This window comes from Gorilla gorilla, chromosome 5, assembly GCF_029281585.2.
Source record: "Gorilla gorilla gorilla isolate KB3781 chromosome 5, NHGRI_mGorGor1-v2.1_pri, whole genome shotgun sequence".
NCBI classification, from domain to species: domain Eukaryota; kingdom Metazoa; phylum Chordata; class Mammalia; order Primates; family Hominidae; genus Gorilla; species Gorilla gorilla.
The window spans coordinates 125162771-125181244 of NC_073229.2; positions in this window are offsets into that span (position 1 = coordinate 125162771).

Here is an 18474-nt window from a genome sequence, read left to right on the forward strand (position 1 = left end):
TTCCCCATTGCTTGTATTTGTTAGCTTTGTCGAAGATCAGATGGTTGTAGACATGTGGCCTTATTTCTGAACTCTCTATTCTGTTACATTGGTCTATGTGCCTGTTTTTGTATCATGCTGTTTTGGTTACTGTAGCTTTGTAGTATATAGTCTGAAGTTGGGTACTGTGATGCCCCCAGCTTTGTTCTTTTTGCTTAGGATTGCCTTGGCTATTCGGGTCCTTTTTTGTTCCATATAAATTTTAAAATACTTTTTTTCTAGTTCTGTGAAGAATATCATTGGTAGTTTGATAGGAATAGCATTGAATCTGTAAATTTCTTTAGTCATTTTAATGATACTGATTATTTCTATCCATGAGCATAGGATGTTTTTCATTTGTGTCTTCTATGGTTTCTTTGAAGAGTGTTTTGTAATTGTTGTTGTAGAGATCTTTCACCTCTCTGGTTAGCTGTATTCCTAGGTATTTTATTCTTTTTGTGCAATTGTGAGTGGGATTGCCTTTCTGATTTGGTCCTTGGTTTGGCTGTTGCTGGTGTATAGGAATGCTAGTGATTTTTGTACATTGGTTTTGTATCCTGCAGCTTTGCTGAAGTTGTTTATCAGCTGGAGGAGCTTTTGGGCCAAGACTATGGTATTTTCTAGATATAGAATCATGTCATCTGCAAGCAGAGATAGTTTGACTTCCTCTCTTCCTATACGGATGCTCTTTATTTCTTTCTCTTGTCTGATTGCTCTGGCTAAGACTTCCAATACTATGTTGAATAGAAGTGGTGAGAGAGGGCATCCTCCTCTTGTGTCAGTTTTCAAGGAGGGTACTTCCAGTTTTTGCCCATTCACTATAGTATTGGTTGTGGGTTTGTCATAGATGCTTTTTATTAGTTTGAGGTATGTTCCTTAAATATTTAGTTTATTGAGAATTTTTTAACATAATGGGTGTTGAATTTTATTGAAAGCCTTTTCGGCATCTATTGAGATAATCATGTGCTTTTTGTTTTTAGTTCTATTTATGCGATGAATGACATTTATTGATTTGTGTATGTTGAACCAACCTTGCATCCTGTGCCCCCACAGCTCATGGGCTGTGCCTTCTGGTGGAGATGGCAATGTGTGGACACTGCCAAGATTTACCACCTGTGCCTTCCAGAGGGGAGGTCACTGCAGCCTTCAGCATACCTGGGGCAGCTGAACAGTGTGGCACCAGAATGCAGGGAGTAGAACCTTGAGGCAGCACCTGGAAACAAGTGCAAAGGTCCCATGCAAGGAATAGGGGACAGAACTCTATCAAAGAGGTGCCCAAAGCCCCTCTTTGATAGAGTTCTGTCCCCTATGCCTTGGCTCAATATCACTGATCATTAGAAAAATGCAAATCAATACCTCAGTGAGGTACTATCTCACACAAGTCAGAATGACTATTATTAAAAAGTAAAAAAATAACAGATGCTGGTGAGGTTGTGGAGAAACAGGAACACTTATACGCTGTTGATGGGAGTGTAAATTAGTTCAACCATTGTGGAAAGCCATATGGCAATTCCTCAGAAAGTTAAAATGCTGAATCATTTGATTCAGCAGTCAACCCCATTACAGCTGCCTCCACCTAGATTTCAAAAAATGGAGCTGCCAGGGGCCTTGGGCACATGACCCAGGGAGAGAGCTGCCAGAAGGGCTGAGCCCTTTCAGAAAGCACACACTAGGGAAATGCCCAGTGGAGCCATGGGGCAGGTATGGCCCTAAGACCCTAGAACTGTAGAGACACCAGTGTGCAATGCCAACCTAAAAGAGCTCTGGTATCTGACTCCAAGCCATGAGAGCTATTGTGTGGGCTGTTCTCAGCAAAGCAATTGGTCTGGGACAGGCTGGAACTCTGGGGCCTATTCCCCACCTCAGTATCAACACAGCAACCGCTTTGTGGGTAAATTACATTGATGAACAGTGGTCTGCCTATTTGAAAAGATGTTTTTCCTTCAGAAATTGTTATGGGTTGAATTGTGTAGCCCAAAAGTCGTATTTTTTAGTTCTAATCCCTGATAGCTCAGAATGTGACCTTATTCAGAAATACGGTTTTTACGAATGTAATTCATTAAGTTGAGGTCATACTGGAGTAGGATAGGTTTCTAATCCTATATGACTGGACTCCTTATAAAATAAAAGAGACTTGGACAAGAACACACATGCAGGAAGAACAGCATGTGAAGATGGAGACAGAGATCTGGGTGTCATAGCAGAAGCCAAGGAATACCCAAGCTTGCTAGGAAACCACCAGAAGCTAGGAGGGAGAGCTGGAACAGATTTCCTCTTACAGCCCTCAGAAGGAACCAACCCTGCTAGCACCTTGATCTGGTTTCTAGCGTCCAGAACTGAGACAATAAATTTCTGTTATTCTAAGGCAGCAAATTTTGATACCTTGTCACAGCAGTCCTAGCAAACCAATACAGGGACTATAAATGACAATAAGAAACATAAAAATAAATATTCCTCCCTTGGGGGATTTTGAGATTGCAGAATACAGTTGGCAGTCTAGTATAAATGAAAAATCAGACAGGTCTGGATTGAAATCTTACCTATATCATGGTCTGGGTGGGTTTCTTTGACTGAGTTATCCAGATTCTCAGAGCCTCAATATCTTTATCTAAATAATGGAGAAATAGTATTTAATATTTTGGTTGTTGTTAATGACTGAATAATATCTGTACTATTTCAATTATTCTTTTGAAAATGCAATTGCTGCCATTCCACTATGGTTTGAATGTGTCCTCCAAAGTTCATGCATTGGAAACTTTTTTCTCAATGCAACAGTGTTGAGAAATGGGACCTTTAAGAAGTGATTAGGTCATGAGAGCTCTGCCCTCATGAATGGATTAATGTAGTTATTGTAGAAGCAAGTTTGTTGTTGAGAGAGTGGATTTGTTATAAAAACAAGTTAAGCTCTCTCTCTCTCTCAACATGTCATGCCTTTTATCATGTTATGATGCAGGAAGAAGACCCTCACCAGATGTGACCCCTTGATCTTGGAATTCCAAGCCTCCAGAACTGTGAGGCACTAAATTTCTTTTCTTAATAAATCACCCAGTCTCACGTATACTGTTAGAATAGCACAAAACAGACTAAGACATATTCGCTGCTTAATATGCATTATTTCACAACAAATCAATGAAGATATTACTGTATTACCTCCATTTAGGGAAAAGTGATTAGACTTATGCATGGGTCATACTCTTTTTAAGAATAAACCTGTCATCTAAGGCAAAAGTCACAAACACTGTACCTCTCACTTCTTGGATTATCTGCCTAGTGAAGAACATATGTCTGTTGCATTTGCTTTATATCATATCATATCGTGTGTGTGTGTGTGTGTGTGTGTGTGTGTGTATACATACATATTTGCAATATTCTGACTTCTGTACAGGAGCTTGAACCAGAAGTATGGCTCCTTTATTTTTCAAGTATTTCTAGCAAAATTATAAAGTAATGATTAATGATTAACATGGCATTAAATCATAAAATGCCAGAATTATACCTAATGTAAAAATAATAAACCAAATGAGAAAATGATCCATCAATTATTTTTTACAGAAAATACTTTCTTTCTCATGCAATACAAGAAGTTATGGTATTTTTGGCATCCCCCTATGATTTAAACTTTGATTTCTGTTTATTTGTCATTTCACCATAGTACTTGAGTATAATATTTTGGAGCATGTACTTTAAAATAATTGCTAGTCTAAAGAAAAGTATTATACAAAGTCAAACGACTTTTGTGCTTCATTTAAAGAGATAATTATATATAACTTTCATGAAACTATGGTATTAATTATTTATCTGTAGATTATAATCTCTTTTCAAGATTATTGTATACTCATTATTTCTCTTCATGGAACCCAGAACAGGGGCTTGCACAAATTACATGCATAATAAGGTTTGCTGATGATAGTGTAGGTCACTCATACAACTTATTTAACTTGCAAGTATCTTTAAAAATAATGTATTTCTTTCATTGATCCTGCAATTCTTATTTTGAATATGTAAATGTACTCTTCAGAAAACTGGAAAAAAATCCCAGTAGTTTTATTCTTACATGGTGATTATATATTAATACTAAAACTCCAAATTTATCTATACTAAGTAAAATTTATCCATTGCACAGGAAATGAATGATTTCGTACTTTTTGAGAAGTTCTGAGAACTCAGCAAGCGTTGAACTAAATGGTATGATGGAATATGGATGATCATCTCCAGCTGTGGAATATCTGTTCCAATCCCAGGGTATCAGGACCCTTTAAAAAGAAGAAGAGATGCATGAGCTTAACTGTTGGTTCTTCATTATTATATGAAATTCTATAAGATGTGGATTGGAAGTTTACACGATTGCATTTGGAAGCAGTTTGGTGAAATTTATCTATGATGCATTTCAGTGGTTCAGTTGTTAGCCTCATCTATCCTGTTTACAAGAGTACATTTGGAAGCAGTTCATTTGGTGAAATTTATCTAGGATGTGTTTTGGTGGTTCAGTTCTTAGCCTCATATATCCTGCTGTGTCCTACAAAATGCACATTGGGAATTTAAAGTCTGTTTAACATTCTGCTTTTAGAGTATGTGAGCCATGTCACTTGAACTGTGAATGACCATTTGGTGGTCTTTTAATTCCTGAGGATACTTCATTCCTTTGAAATAAGAAACAGTCTTTAAGAGGATAATTTCTTTGAGAAATAGTAGTAAGTGCACATGGTAGTAGTTTTCTATCATTCTGCTTCCTAAATGATTACCCTTAAAACTGATCATAAATCCTACCTAAGTGAGGGCAATGAGAAATAGCTCAGGAAGCTGATCAGGAAGGTGACTTTGGGAGTATGTGAGTTAACTGAGTGGTGCCAACATAGCATTACCACAAAGCACTCATCAGGTATTAGTATATGGACTATGAGAAAATTTTTCCTTATTTTTCAAAAGTGACTAACATCTAAGAAAAAAAGAGTATGAAATAAATTCCTGTCTTGAGAAAGCTGCTCTCTGATAGTCACATCTTCAAATAATTCTATAGTCATAGTTACATTTGGGAAATCAACATTTGATAATAAAAGTTCTATCAATGGCTGAATAAATAGAATGTTGTATAAGAGGAAAAGAAGCCCTGGGATCTTCAAATGCTTTATATTAAAGTTTACTTGGTGGCACATTTATGTGCAGCATTTTATAGTACTTTATGAAGCTGTATCCTCCAGTCATCTTGGTTTTAAGGACCTGAGGAAAATTTTACTAATTTCTCTAGACCTTGAGTAGCAATTGTAGAAGATTAATTTATTCACTACCTTTATGATAATATAGCATAAGATTCAGAACACTGGCTATGAAGTTAGGCTGCCTAGGTTTGAATCTTTATTATGTTTTTATTAGCTATATGACCTTATTAGGCATTTGCAAGTCAGATAATCTCTTCTGTCATCTTATCTGTAAAATAAAGATATAATCAGTGGCTATTTCATAAAGTTTATCAAGGCTAAATGAGGATAAAGCATATAAGTAAAATTCTCGGGATAGTGTTTGGCATACAATAAGTGTTCAAACACGTAGGACACTCTTTTCAAGCCAAGAAGCATGAAAATGATCAAGGTGCAAAGAGAGTAAGGAAGGCACCCTTTGGGATTTGTATTTCCCTTTGCTTCTCTCTTGCTCATCAATAGTTTAGGGAGCTTCTCAGGAAGCCACAGCAGATATTACCAGAGATGTCATATAGAGCTGAAAGTGTATTCAGAAAAACCAGAGTGCTGCTTTTGTGTGTCAGTAACCACAAATGCAACACTGCGATTGTCTGCACAAAAATAGGTAATGTCAGGTAGGCTTCTCAGTAGTTAAATGATACAATTAGAAGAACTGTTGAACATACTTTTCACAAAATGGAAAAAAACTTCATACAAGATCTAGCGGAGCTAAAATTTAAATAACCAGCTCGAGTTATGTGCTTCTAAATATAGCTCTGTTTCTCGTTATCTGCATGGCTCATCTTCCAGCATGAAGATTAGCATGTGCTTATATCCATAAAATTGGCAGGTATTTAATTTACGGTAACTGGGTTTTTAAATTTAAATGTTAGATTTAATAGGCTAGATAAAATGTAACAATTATGTATGAAAAAATTAACTGAGTCTGTTGTAATTCATTCAAGTAATGCTGACAATACAGGATAAATGGGAAGTAAATCTTTTAGAATCTGCCACTTTACCTTTTTTAGTAGTTGCACAGTTCTTCCGCACAGTTTTATGGCATAGTCCTTATTTAACAGACATACATATTTAAGCAACTTATGTAGAATATGTCATAGGAAATAATTGAAAATCTAAGTTATGATGGGTGTTGAGATCTATCCTGTTTTGTTCCTTAAATACCAGAAAAGTATAATCAATTAATTCTTTAGACAAATCTTAAAAGGGTACTTCTTAACTCAAACCCATATTGTTAAACTTTGGCTTCTCTCCTACAAAACTACTAAGCAAAAAACAAACTCACTTTAAAAAATTGCTGTAGCAGATGCTTTTGGTGCCTGACATGGTTTGGATCTTTGTCCCCACCCAAACTGCATGTTGAATTACAATCTGCGATGTTGGAGGTGGGGCCTGGTGGGAGGTGATTGGATCATAGTGGTGGTTTCTCATGAATGGGTTGGTACCATCCCTTTGGTACTGTACCTGTGATAGAGTTCTCACAAGATCTAGTTGTTTAGAAGTATGTAGCATCTCCTTCTTCTCTCTCAGTCCTGCTCCTGCTTTGCTTTTGGCCATGAGTAAAAACTCCCTGAGGCCTCCCCAGAAGAAGATGCTGCCGCGCTTCCTGTACAGCCTGTGGAACTGTGAGCAAATTAAACCTCTTTTCTTTATTCTAAGATGTTTCCTAGAATAAAGAATTCTAAGATTTTTTCAAGCTCCTGGCTCCTGGCATACACACTCTATCTCACAATTATTTAATCAAACACTAACCTAGGTGCTGCTGTGAAGAGATTTTTCAGATGGAATTAAAGTCCTAATATGTTCACCTTAAGATAGGAACACTACTGACCTAATTGCATGAACCCTTTAAAATCAGAGTTTTTTTTCCACTGCTGGCAGAAGACGAAGTCATCAAGATTCATCCTTACTGGCCTAAAAGAAAGCAAACATCCGTTTTGTGAACTGCCTGGGGCCCTGGGAGGTGCAGGTGGGGAGAGGGCACCTGGCAAGGAAATGTGGGCAGTCTCAGTGGAAACTGAGAGCAGAACTGAAAGTGAAACTTGAGTCCTACAGCTATAGGATGAATTCTGCTAATAACCAATAAGCTTGGAAGGGAACCCTGAATCCAGATGAGAACGACAGTCCTGGCCAACACCTTCATTTTAGTCCAGTGAGACCCTGAGCAGAGAATCTATGCCACACCTGAACTTCTGACCTTCAGAAACTGAGCTAAAAAATGGGTATTTTTTTAAAGCTGCTCCCTGTGGTAATTTATTGTGCAGCAATAAAAAAACTAATGCACTAATGTTCAACTGTTGCTAATAGTTCTGTATGAGCTCAGACTCACCTCATACCAGCATCATCCTACCTTAAAGATTCACTATGTGTCCATCCTCTTTCTACCCCAGGGTCTTCTCCAATGAGTAGAAGCTTCTTTGGCCCTGTGCAGTCACAGCTTGGAAGTATAAGGGACATGATACTCTACACCACTAATCCAGTGGAGGGTAAAGTCAGTAGATGAAAGTTCCAGCCTAGTGCTCTTTGAGTGGACAATTCCACATGTTTCACAGAAGTGCTGGTAGGACTGAGCCTTGATTCCTAGAGCAGTGACCTCAACTGCTCACCATCTCAACATTTTATTAACTTATCCTTCTTGTCTCATTTTCTTTCTACAATAAACTTTCCTGCATGCAAGTTCTTCTCTCAGATTCTGTTTTCAGGGAAATCCAAACTAAGAGAGTTGCAAGCCTTTTAAATGAACTAGATAAGAAGCAAGCAAATTTTCCCCTCCTTGAGTGCTACATCTCTTGCGATTATTACCAAGAGATGCAGTATCAAAGATAAAAAGAAAATGTCTCTTCAGCAAATCATAAGAAGAAAATAATACTTTCAGATTGAAAGAGTCAAAATTAGATGATTGTGTGAAGTATATTCTGAAAAATTCTTGAATCAGCATGTGTTATCACTTCTGTCAACTCCCAAAACAATGATCATTACAATTTCTTTCATGTGAAGAATGCTTCATATTTATAAAGTACACTCATGTGTATTTTTTTTTTTATTCCCACAACAATCTAGATTATGCTTTTAGTATTCCAATTATCTTGGGATATTCTATAGCTTGAAGGGGGTTAAAAATTATTTTTGAGCAATAGATATTATGTAGTTGTTAATTTGAAATTTTCTTCTTATGATTTAATAATGTCTTCCAAAGAATATCATTTAAGCCCTTCTTCATTTTACAACTGTTACATGTTTTGATACAGGTAAATTTTTTGTTATCTAGTCTGCCGATTCAATGATGGTTAAAAATTCTTTCAATATATGGAAGAAACACAGAACTTAGTGGAGAGTTATAACTTATTTCTCTTTTTGTTTGTAGCCTCTTTATTTAGTATTTGTCTCATGTCTTCACTTACTAATACTCATTAATGTTTAAGAAATTAGTAGTTTTCATGATATTTCTGTTTGGAATAGTGAGATTCTTGAGAACTGTGATTTTTTTGAGCATTTGAAAAACTATTTATTGAATAAGTAATACATTCACATAGGTCACAATTCTAAAGGAACAAAACAGCCTACAATACTGTTAATGCTATATGAAAACTGTGAGTTTTAAACAATTCCTGGGCCCTAAATTCTCTGCATTGTGGAACTTTGCTATTATTTCCAAGATAAATTCTGGCTGATTAGATTCTGGGAAAGTGGTCTAACAGAACCCAGGAAATCTCTTTGGGAAAATTAGACATTCTCTGGAAGGTCCTTTCTGTCTCTATGTTATGTTCTCTGAATTTCTACTGCTTAGTTCTTTGCTAGTTCTTTTTTTTTTTTTTTTTAATTTGACAGTCATTTCCTGCTGCTTTTTTGAATCTCAAAGAGTAGTCCTCTGTTTGAGGTATCACAGTTGGTTGTTACAGAAAAAGTTTTTTTATGTTACAATTGGAAGATTATGACTTCAGGAAGGTGAAAGTAGCAAAGGAAATAGAATCCAAACCAAAATCTTTAATGGAAAAAAATAGAAGAACACATGTAGAATTGGTCTCAAGTTTTCTATTATGTTTTAAAATTTCCCCATAAGCCATCATAACTCTTAAGAGGCATATTAAAATAGATGGCTTAAGGTGAACTCTTTTACCCTTACTATATTTTTATTTTTACCAATTCTAAGTTATTTTTTCCCAACTCCTTTATCATGATCTAACTTTCAGTAGTGCTAACAAAGATGATATTGTTTTGTATTTTTGCTTTAAAAAATGAAGCAACCCATACCTATATATATTCATAATTGCCTTAGACAGTTGAAGGTGAAATTTTGGAGATCTTCATAGTTAATCTAGTGACAATTCCTTTTCTCACTTATGCATTTATAATAAGCCAGTGTTTTCTAAAACTAGAACTATGACTACTGTGTTCCCAGGCAGCCAGCAGTTACCATGCCTCATAATTGACTGATCATACTCCTGGAAAAGCCCTTGTCAGAACCTGAAGCCTTATGGCCTTAATCCTACATCTCACTAATTAATGAATCATGTTCATTCTCAGGTCTGTTATTTCTTAGCACGTGATCATTTTCTCATAGTCTGTGATTGATTTGGCTTCCTAAATCATTTAACGTTAGAATTTCCACCCTTGTTTGTATGATATTGTACATGTCTTTATGCTCACACAAATTATTCATACAGCCAGATTTAGACTGATGATTCAACATACATCATTGTGGTCATCAATCAGTGTTCTTATACAAACCTAATTTATTACTTTGAATAGTCTTCCTATGAAGACATGGAAAATAGTCTTCATGTCTCTCTACAAGGAATAATTACCAAAGTTGATCTGTACTTCTGAGGACTGTGGTAATGTGATAGTCACTGAAATGGATAGGGGGCAAGGGTCAAACTTAATCTGAGAATTGTAAATAGCATCATTAAAACCTTAAATATATATCGCCACATTAAAATGGACCTAAATTATTAGGGAGCCATAATTCGTTAGACAGCCTACTTTAAAAAGGTAATGAAATTAGAGGCGCCTTCCCTTAGAATGTTGGATTTGGGTTGGGGGAGTATTTGGAAAGAGTCCAGAAATTTATTTATAACATATACATTTCTCATCGACATTCTTTTTCTCTGCAAAGGACATTATCTACTAACATGATTTAACACAAACAAATAAAGAACGTTCACACTTCTAGACCAGATTACTTCAATATCTTGACATTTCTTTTAAAATTTGCAGCGGTAATTACAGCTTTGTCAGCTAAGTAATCAATTAGGTAAAAGTTTAAGTGCAAAGTTTTATCTGACATGAGAAGATTAATGTGTGCTTTGCTAATAACTACATTTAGTAGGATGGATCTCTTTAGTAGTTCTATTTGTCTACTGTGCAAATTCATGATTACATTTCCCAATTACCTCAGATACTGCTGTCATTGTTTTTTTTCTCTAGAGGTGTTAATGCTTTAGTTCTTGGCATTAATTATATTGGAAATTACTTTATAAAAGAAATATGAAAAAGAGTTTTTTACTTAGAAATAGCAACAGAGGTTGGGTGCTGTTGCTCAGTCATACCTGTAATTCCAGCACTTTGGGAGGCCAAGATGGTAGGATCACTTGAGGTCAGGAGTTTGAGGCCAGTCTGGGTGACATAGTGAGACCCTGGCTCTCCAAGAAGAATAAAATAAAATAACAATAATAAATAAATAAATAAATAAATAAATAGAATAAAAGAAAGAAAGAAGTAGCAACAGAATTTGGTGTTTCAGTGAACATCTTTTTCCTAGCCCAAACCAGTTCTCTTACCCAAAGTTTTGGAAAAACGAACAAACATATTTTTGTCATATCTTGTTAAGCAGATAGAAAACTATTCACTATAATTCCACAAATATTTAGTGAACGTTTGCTATGCACCATGTATATTGCTAAGTTGCATGGGTGCAAATGGATACAATATGGTCCTTTTTCTCAATTTTCTCAAAAAGGGGAAAAGGGAAAGGCACACAACTAAATATACTATGATAAAGACATTGACAAAGTGGTTTTGAAGCTCGGAGGAGTGGGCATTTACTTCTATCTATAATATTTCTATCTAGTCTTCCTTGGGTATGTTAGATTTTTAGCCGGCTCTTGAAGGATGAGTATGAGTTAGTCAGATGGAGAAAGAGGAAAAGCTTTGCCAGGCAGAAAAAATAGCATAGATAAAGCAGGTATGGTAGTTTTCAAAAAAGGAAATTATAGAGAAAGGATAACTGTATTAGAGGAGCCCATTTCCATCCTGCTAAAATCCTTACATGTCCAACAAGATAAATGGGGTAAGCAAATACCTCAAATAACCTTTGACAGCATTGCCAACATAATACTGAAATTAATCTTAACCCAGCTCACTCCCCATCTGGACACCAAACTCACAGGCAATTGTGCAACAGGCAGATCATGGACTTTGAGATCATATAGATTTTTTTTTTCAAAATGTAGATTTATCACTTGCTAGTTGGATAGGCTTGAGAAATCCGGACTTCTGTGTCACAAAAGTTTCAATCTATAATATGAGGATAACTGCAACTTTACAGGGTTATTGTGAAGGTGTAAAGAGCAATATGTAAAGATCTTGGAACAATTTATGTATTCTGTATATGTTTGCTTCCATTTCCTTTTCTGTTCTTGAATGCCTGTGCAAAGCAGAAAAGTATGGAAATATACACTTATTTGCAGAGCACTGCTTAGACTCCAAGGGCTAAACTGTAGTACAGACAGCTTTGGAGGTCAGAGCATGAGACTGAACATTAATATCAGGCTTCATGAAGGGTCTTATTATCTTATGAGACAGTCATATTTTTTGTATTGTGTGCGATGAGGAGTGTATAAGTTATCCACTGCTGTATAATAAACAATCCCCAAAACATTGTGGCTTAAAATAATAACTGTTTAATAATACTCACAAGCCAAAGGGTGAGCTGGCTGGTAATGCGGATCTGGCTGAGGCTCAGCTGAACTTGGCTAGACTTGCTCCTTTTCAGTGGTTGGCTAGGTGGGATGGCTTTATTCACATGTCTGGTGCTTGGCTGCCAGTTAGGTGGAGCGATGAAGGCTATTGGACTGAGTGTCTCCTGTCATCCATCAGGTAAGCTTAGGCTTGTTCATAGTTGGTGACAGTGTTTCCAGGAGTGAGAGGAATAAGACTCTACCTCTTGATAAGAGAGCCAGCAACATCACATTGCAAAGGGACCTGAGTATAAACAAAAGTAGAGAGTTGTGGCTATTTTTTGTAATTTATTGAAGAAAGCTACTTACATATGAATGAATGAATAAATGGCAGAATCAAATTTGTGTCTAGAATAATCATTCTAACAGCAGTAGGAGAAATGGAAAGGAGATAGAGTGGACAAAAAGCAAGAGTAGCTGTGGACTTTGTAATTGTTCTGGGAAAAATTATTGTATCAATATTCTGAGTCCTTTCTTTACCACTTAGCAAGGAAAGAAGATACTAATCTTGTTTACTTATTTTCTTCTCTACCCATCACCTCTAAGGAGATTTCTGCCATTTCCAGAGTCCCTCTGGGATGTTGTTAGGCAGAACAGGGAGAAGAGGGAAAGACTAGGGCTGAATGGGATTGGAAGAGTATATACAGAGTACGTTTTTACTGGTAGTTTGAGAGAGGGTGATATGGTAGGACTTGTGGTGTGAAAGAAAAGTTAATGGGAGAGAAAACAAAAGGAGTTTTATAAATGTTGGCACGGGCTACCACCTTTATGGTGTTCAAGAAACAGTGAAAAATGTCATGTGCCAAGTATCTTCCATTTGCCCTTCCAAATTCACTCTCTACTCTTTTCTACCCTGCTCTTTTCTCCATGAGGCTGACCTAATATGGATTATTTACATGGACAACTTTGACCATTGCCTTCTGATAGGGCAATGAGAGCCTAGAAGGACATAAGAAGTGAAGAAAAGGAGATTGGAGTATTTATTCTCTCAGCCAGCCAGCCAGCCAGCAAAGAATGTGGACCGTCATTATACACATTTGTTAGATGTTGCTGTTATTTCCAACTCAATTTTTTTTAATTCTAGGAAAATCGACTATAATTTGTTCAGGTTTTAAAATATATATTATTATGTTTAGTCCTTACAGAAACTCTTACGAGGAAGGTAATATTAGTTTTACTTTACAGGTCTGGAAACCAAAGTTCAGATATAGATTAAATGAGTTACTTACCACCCAAGGTTTTATTTCCCCCTGAGGCTTTTAAAGCTGCTTTGGAAGAAAATCATTTTTTGTGTCTAGAATTAATTTTGGAGCCCTGTAACTTCTCAGTAGAATAGAGAGGAAGTGGTCAGGATTTAATTTTCTTTCTTAGTCTTCATTCCTAAGAATTAAGATTAAAATTATTCCTTAAACCTCTTTGTTACCATTCCTAAAAAGAAACTTAAGTAAGAGAACAAATAGAGATAGTAGCAAACTATCTCATTTTACATGTAAAAAAAGCAATACCAGTAATTTGTAATTTTTCTGCTTGATTGATTTACATAGGGAAATTCTATGTCCACAAACCAAGTTTTTTTTTTGTTTGTTTTGTTTTGTTTTTTAAACCGGGGCAATAATAAACTTCCATTTGTTTAGGAAAACTCTTTCTATGACACCTAATTGTCAAATAATTTTCTAAGTACTGTGGAAATCCTTCCATAAATTCGTGTAAGTAGCATCTAATATGCTACTTGAGTGTTGCTATTTAAACACAGTGTATTTATGGTTTAGAAAAAAAATTGAAAACAAAAAAGTTTTACATGTCTCTTTTTTTCATGTATAATCTAGGCCATCTAGTCTTCTTGATTTGTACCTAGTAATATCATTTGTATCTATGTCTATATCTATATCTTTCCTAATAAATATTTAAACCTTTACTTAAAATTTTTCTTCTTGCCATTCCAGACTAGTATATGCTATTAACATTTGGAAAGCTCAAGAGGTAAATTGAGAACAGCTGTGGAATGATTAATATTGATGCCTTGGGTACGATGTTCTGTCAGTCTTGTGAGTGGCAGTAAATCACCAGCAAAGTGGAACTGAACTGTATCTTTTCTCATCTTGCTACATATATTAGCTGCCACAATGACTGACTAAAAAAGAATGCATCTCCCCCAACTTTCTGGCTAACAACTGCATGATTCTCGTTTATATAAGGTTATATTTGAGGATATATTTATATAGTTTGCTATATAATGCATATTAATAACTCATTTAGCAATTGTCTATCATGGTGATTGGTTTGCAAATGACTTCGAATTCTTTCATCAAAGATGGAAACTGAGTAGTTTGTTTTTAAAATTTGGTCGTTTGATTTTATTTCGATTTGTTCTGTTTCAAAATGTCAGTGATCTTCAAAATGGCACCTTACAGTTTTCAAAACAAAATGTCTTCTTTCGACTAGCATCAGTGGCTACACTGACTTTACAGGTGAGAAGCAATATCAAAGGTGGTCCATGTATTGTGCATGTGTTGTTCAGGCAGGGTTTAACCATGAGTAGTGTAGAAAACTACTCTCAAGGGTATTTCCACAATCAAGAGATGCATTCTTTAAAAAGGAGGTGATGCTTCATTTATGTAGCAATTATGGAGTTCTTAATGCTATTAGCATTCAAATAATCACCCTTGTCTTCCTAATTTCACATCTTTAGATTAATATTCTATTTTATCCACTTATCTTCAATGGAGTGTTATAAGCAGATAATTTGTTTTGGATGTTGGCAGGGGAGGAAATGGAAGACAAACTTTCCTCTTATCCGGCATTGGGCCTTAGCCTATTCAGTGCCCAATCAAGTCTCCTAATATTTTGCTCATGATAGTTTCCAGGAGTCATGTACCTCTGTATCACCATATATTAGGATAGATCCTAGTATATTTTACAGTTAAGCAATTCCATCCAAGTTTGCAAATTTTAATGACTACAGCAAAAATTGTTCCTATGCTATATCAGAAAAACTTTCCATCCTCTGGAATACATAATTTTGAAAATAGTTTCCACACTGATCATTACAGGATCTCATGATGTACTAGAAATTTCTCTATTACTATAGAAGGAGAAAACAATTCAATGAGTTCCTCAGACTTGACCAGATTTTACTTGACCACTTTCTTACTCAATTTACAACCACCCTCATCCTGGGTTTATTCCAACACTCCATTTCCAAGGGAAGTGTTCCATATGGATATGGAAGCAGTGTTACAGTAGCTTTCTGCAATAATTGGCATTTTGTTGTGTGGTAGAATGGTTGTAAAAATAAGTACAATTATTTGTCCTTTTTGTATCTATGCCCTTTGCAGTATGACTTTGCAGCTTCTCACATCTAGAGGTGGAGTCTATTTCCTCATCTCTTTAGACTGGGTAGGTCTTGTGCCTTGCTTTGGCCAGTATAATGTGATGAAATTGTGCCAGTTTCAAGCATTGGCCTCAAGGGGTCTTGAATGCTTCTACTTGTCCTCTTGGTTTCCTGCCCTACCACATGAACTAGCCCAGGCTAGCTTGCTAGACGACCAGAGACACATTATCATTGGAATATAGTAGGTACTTGCTAAAAATGTGTTTAAATAAATGAATGGTATTACACACGGTCTTTGCTCACTTCTGGCCATTTATCTTCTCTCTGGGTGTGGTAGATTGTATGCCTCAGCTTCACCAATATCTGCTTTTCTTCCCCTTCTTGAGGAAGGATTATATCTTCCCATTCATTGAAGTCAGGCTTAGCCACGTGACTAGATTGAACAAAGAAACATGAGTGGAACTGGTTAGGGTTAGTATTAGGGTGTCACTTTCAGGCCAAAGCTTTAAAACTGGATTATGGTTTGCTACATTGTCTTTTTCCTTACTATTACAAAAGGCAAGTACTCCACATAGGGCCTGCTCTGTCCTCCTGAGCTCATGAATGAAGATGAAATATGGTAGAGTTGGTTGGTTCAACCAACTCTTTATGGGCACGTTGCAAGAGCAGGAAGAAAAACTCTTATTATTATAAACCACTGACATCTTGGAGTTGTTTGTTATTGCAGCATAATCTAGCCTATTATAACCAGTATGCTGGATGATCACTACCACTTATATACTGTTTTTATTACTACTTAAATACTTATGACAAATATATATCACTATCCGTATATATTGCTGGTGGGCATTTAAGATGATACAGTCACTTAGTGAAAAAATTTGGCAGTATCTTAAAAAGTCAAACATACACATATGATACAAATGAGCCATTCTACTTCTACATTTATACTTGAAGGAAATGAAAGCATGTTTGTACAAAGACTTTTGCAAATGTTCATCATAGTAAAAAAAAATGGTCAAATGTCCCTCAACATGCTGGTGGGTAAACAAAATTAGTATATCTATCTAATGAATATAACTCAGCAATAAAGAGGAAGAAACTGCTTATGTATGCAGCAAAATGGGTGAAGCTCAAAATCAGTATTCTAAGTAAAAACAGCCAGACAAAAAAAGTATCTATTTTATATGATACCATGTCTGTGACATTTCCAAATCCATAGAGACAGAATGTAAATCAGTGGTTGCATGGGATTCAGGGTGATATTTTTCTAAAGCTGGATTGAAGCAGTGCAACAATTTAAAAATTATTGAGCTATGCATTTACAGTGAATGAATTTATGGTTTGTAAATTCTACCTCAATAATACTGAAAAGAAAATTAGACCCATTTTTTTCCTGAGTTACAGATGTATATCTAACTACTGACTAGCTATTTCTGCCTAGACAGCTCACAAGAGCGCTTCAAAATTACACAAAAATAGGCTGTATATTTCCTTTGTGCATCTCTCCAAATTATATTTCAGCACCCTATTACCTATAGTATTACCACACAGAAAGTTGCTGAAGCTAAAGAACTTTTTTAGACTCCTTGCAACTATTTACCTCTCTATTCAAGTTGTCCACACACTATTAATCCTATCTTTCGCATACCTCAAACTCATCAGCTCCTCTTATTTTCATTCACTTGCTAACTTTTTTTCTCATCTCCAGCACTACTCTAATGCTCTTAATTCTAATGTTGCCATATTTGGAATTGTCTCTTGAATGGCCAGAGACTAAAGATGTTTTATAACAATGAGAATGAATATATCATAAGTTATTATATTCACTTTATAAGTATATGCTGACATGCCTTCCCTACCTATATTATTGAACAAAAATACATGAGAACATTCTAAAACCATTCAATACAATTAACTACTTAAAATACTAAAAAGTGATTAAGTTCCACAGTGATAGTAATTCTGGGTATTGCCAAGTGGTATAAAAACTCAGTTGGTCTGAAAGGGAAGTTTGGAATGGAATGCAGAGCTTCTATGTTTCAAGTCTGAGTCAGCATTACCTTAGCATTCAACTTGAATTTTCATTTACTCTAAGATAGTGATAAACAGCCCATAGCCCTTGGCCTCCCTCTATCCAGCCTAATTTCAAAACATGGTTTTGAGCTATTTTCAAGGGTAGTCTTTCAACTCATTCAAAATATTGAGTTTAAGGTGGAAAATGCTTACAGAAAAGTTCTGTTAGACAGTACAGGAATGGTCCAGGTTTGGGGAAAGGGATACTGCTCTCTGAGAGGGGAAAGGCTGCATCTCTTTCTAGGGCTAGAATCATATTACTGATTAAAACTATGAGAGATGTCTTACTAGAGGCACCTGGCATTCACCTACTCCACAAAGAAGGACCAAAACAGCAAATAGATAATCACACTTTAAATAGAGCATCTAAGAAAGAATACTGGAATTCGGCATGGAAGTGACAGGGAACATCTGAGGGACAGAAAGTAAAGGAAGTGAGGCACACAGCCTGGCTAGGATCAGCTGGGATCTAGAAGAGGATCCCCAGTACAGGGAAAGAGTAAGTGAGAGATTCCCAGTGGTCCACTTCCCCAGCATGAACTCCTGCAATCTTAGCCATGGGTGAGCCACTTGGCACTAATAGACCCTGAGAATAGTATAGGGCTCTACCTGGAGTCTGTGTGACGGTATTGTTCTAGAGAGGCAGTCTGCACGGGGTCCCACACATCCCCTGAGACCCAAGCAGGGGCAGGACAGCACCATTTTGAGAGCCTAGCCTTCACCAGGCTACATCCTGCCCAGAGGCCCAACAGCACCTGCATCTCCGTATTTCTGGAGCCCCATAACATTCTCCTGTATCTACCTGGTAGGCTGCAGTGTTGTGATACTGTCTGAACCTAGTCATGCAGCCTAGTCCCCAGCACTTTAGCCAACACAGGGTGCTATATTTTAGGGA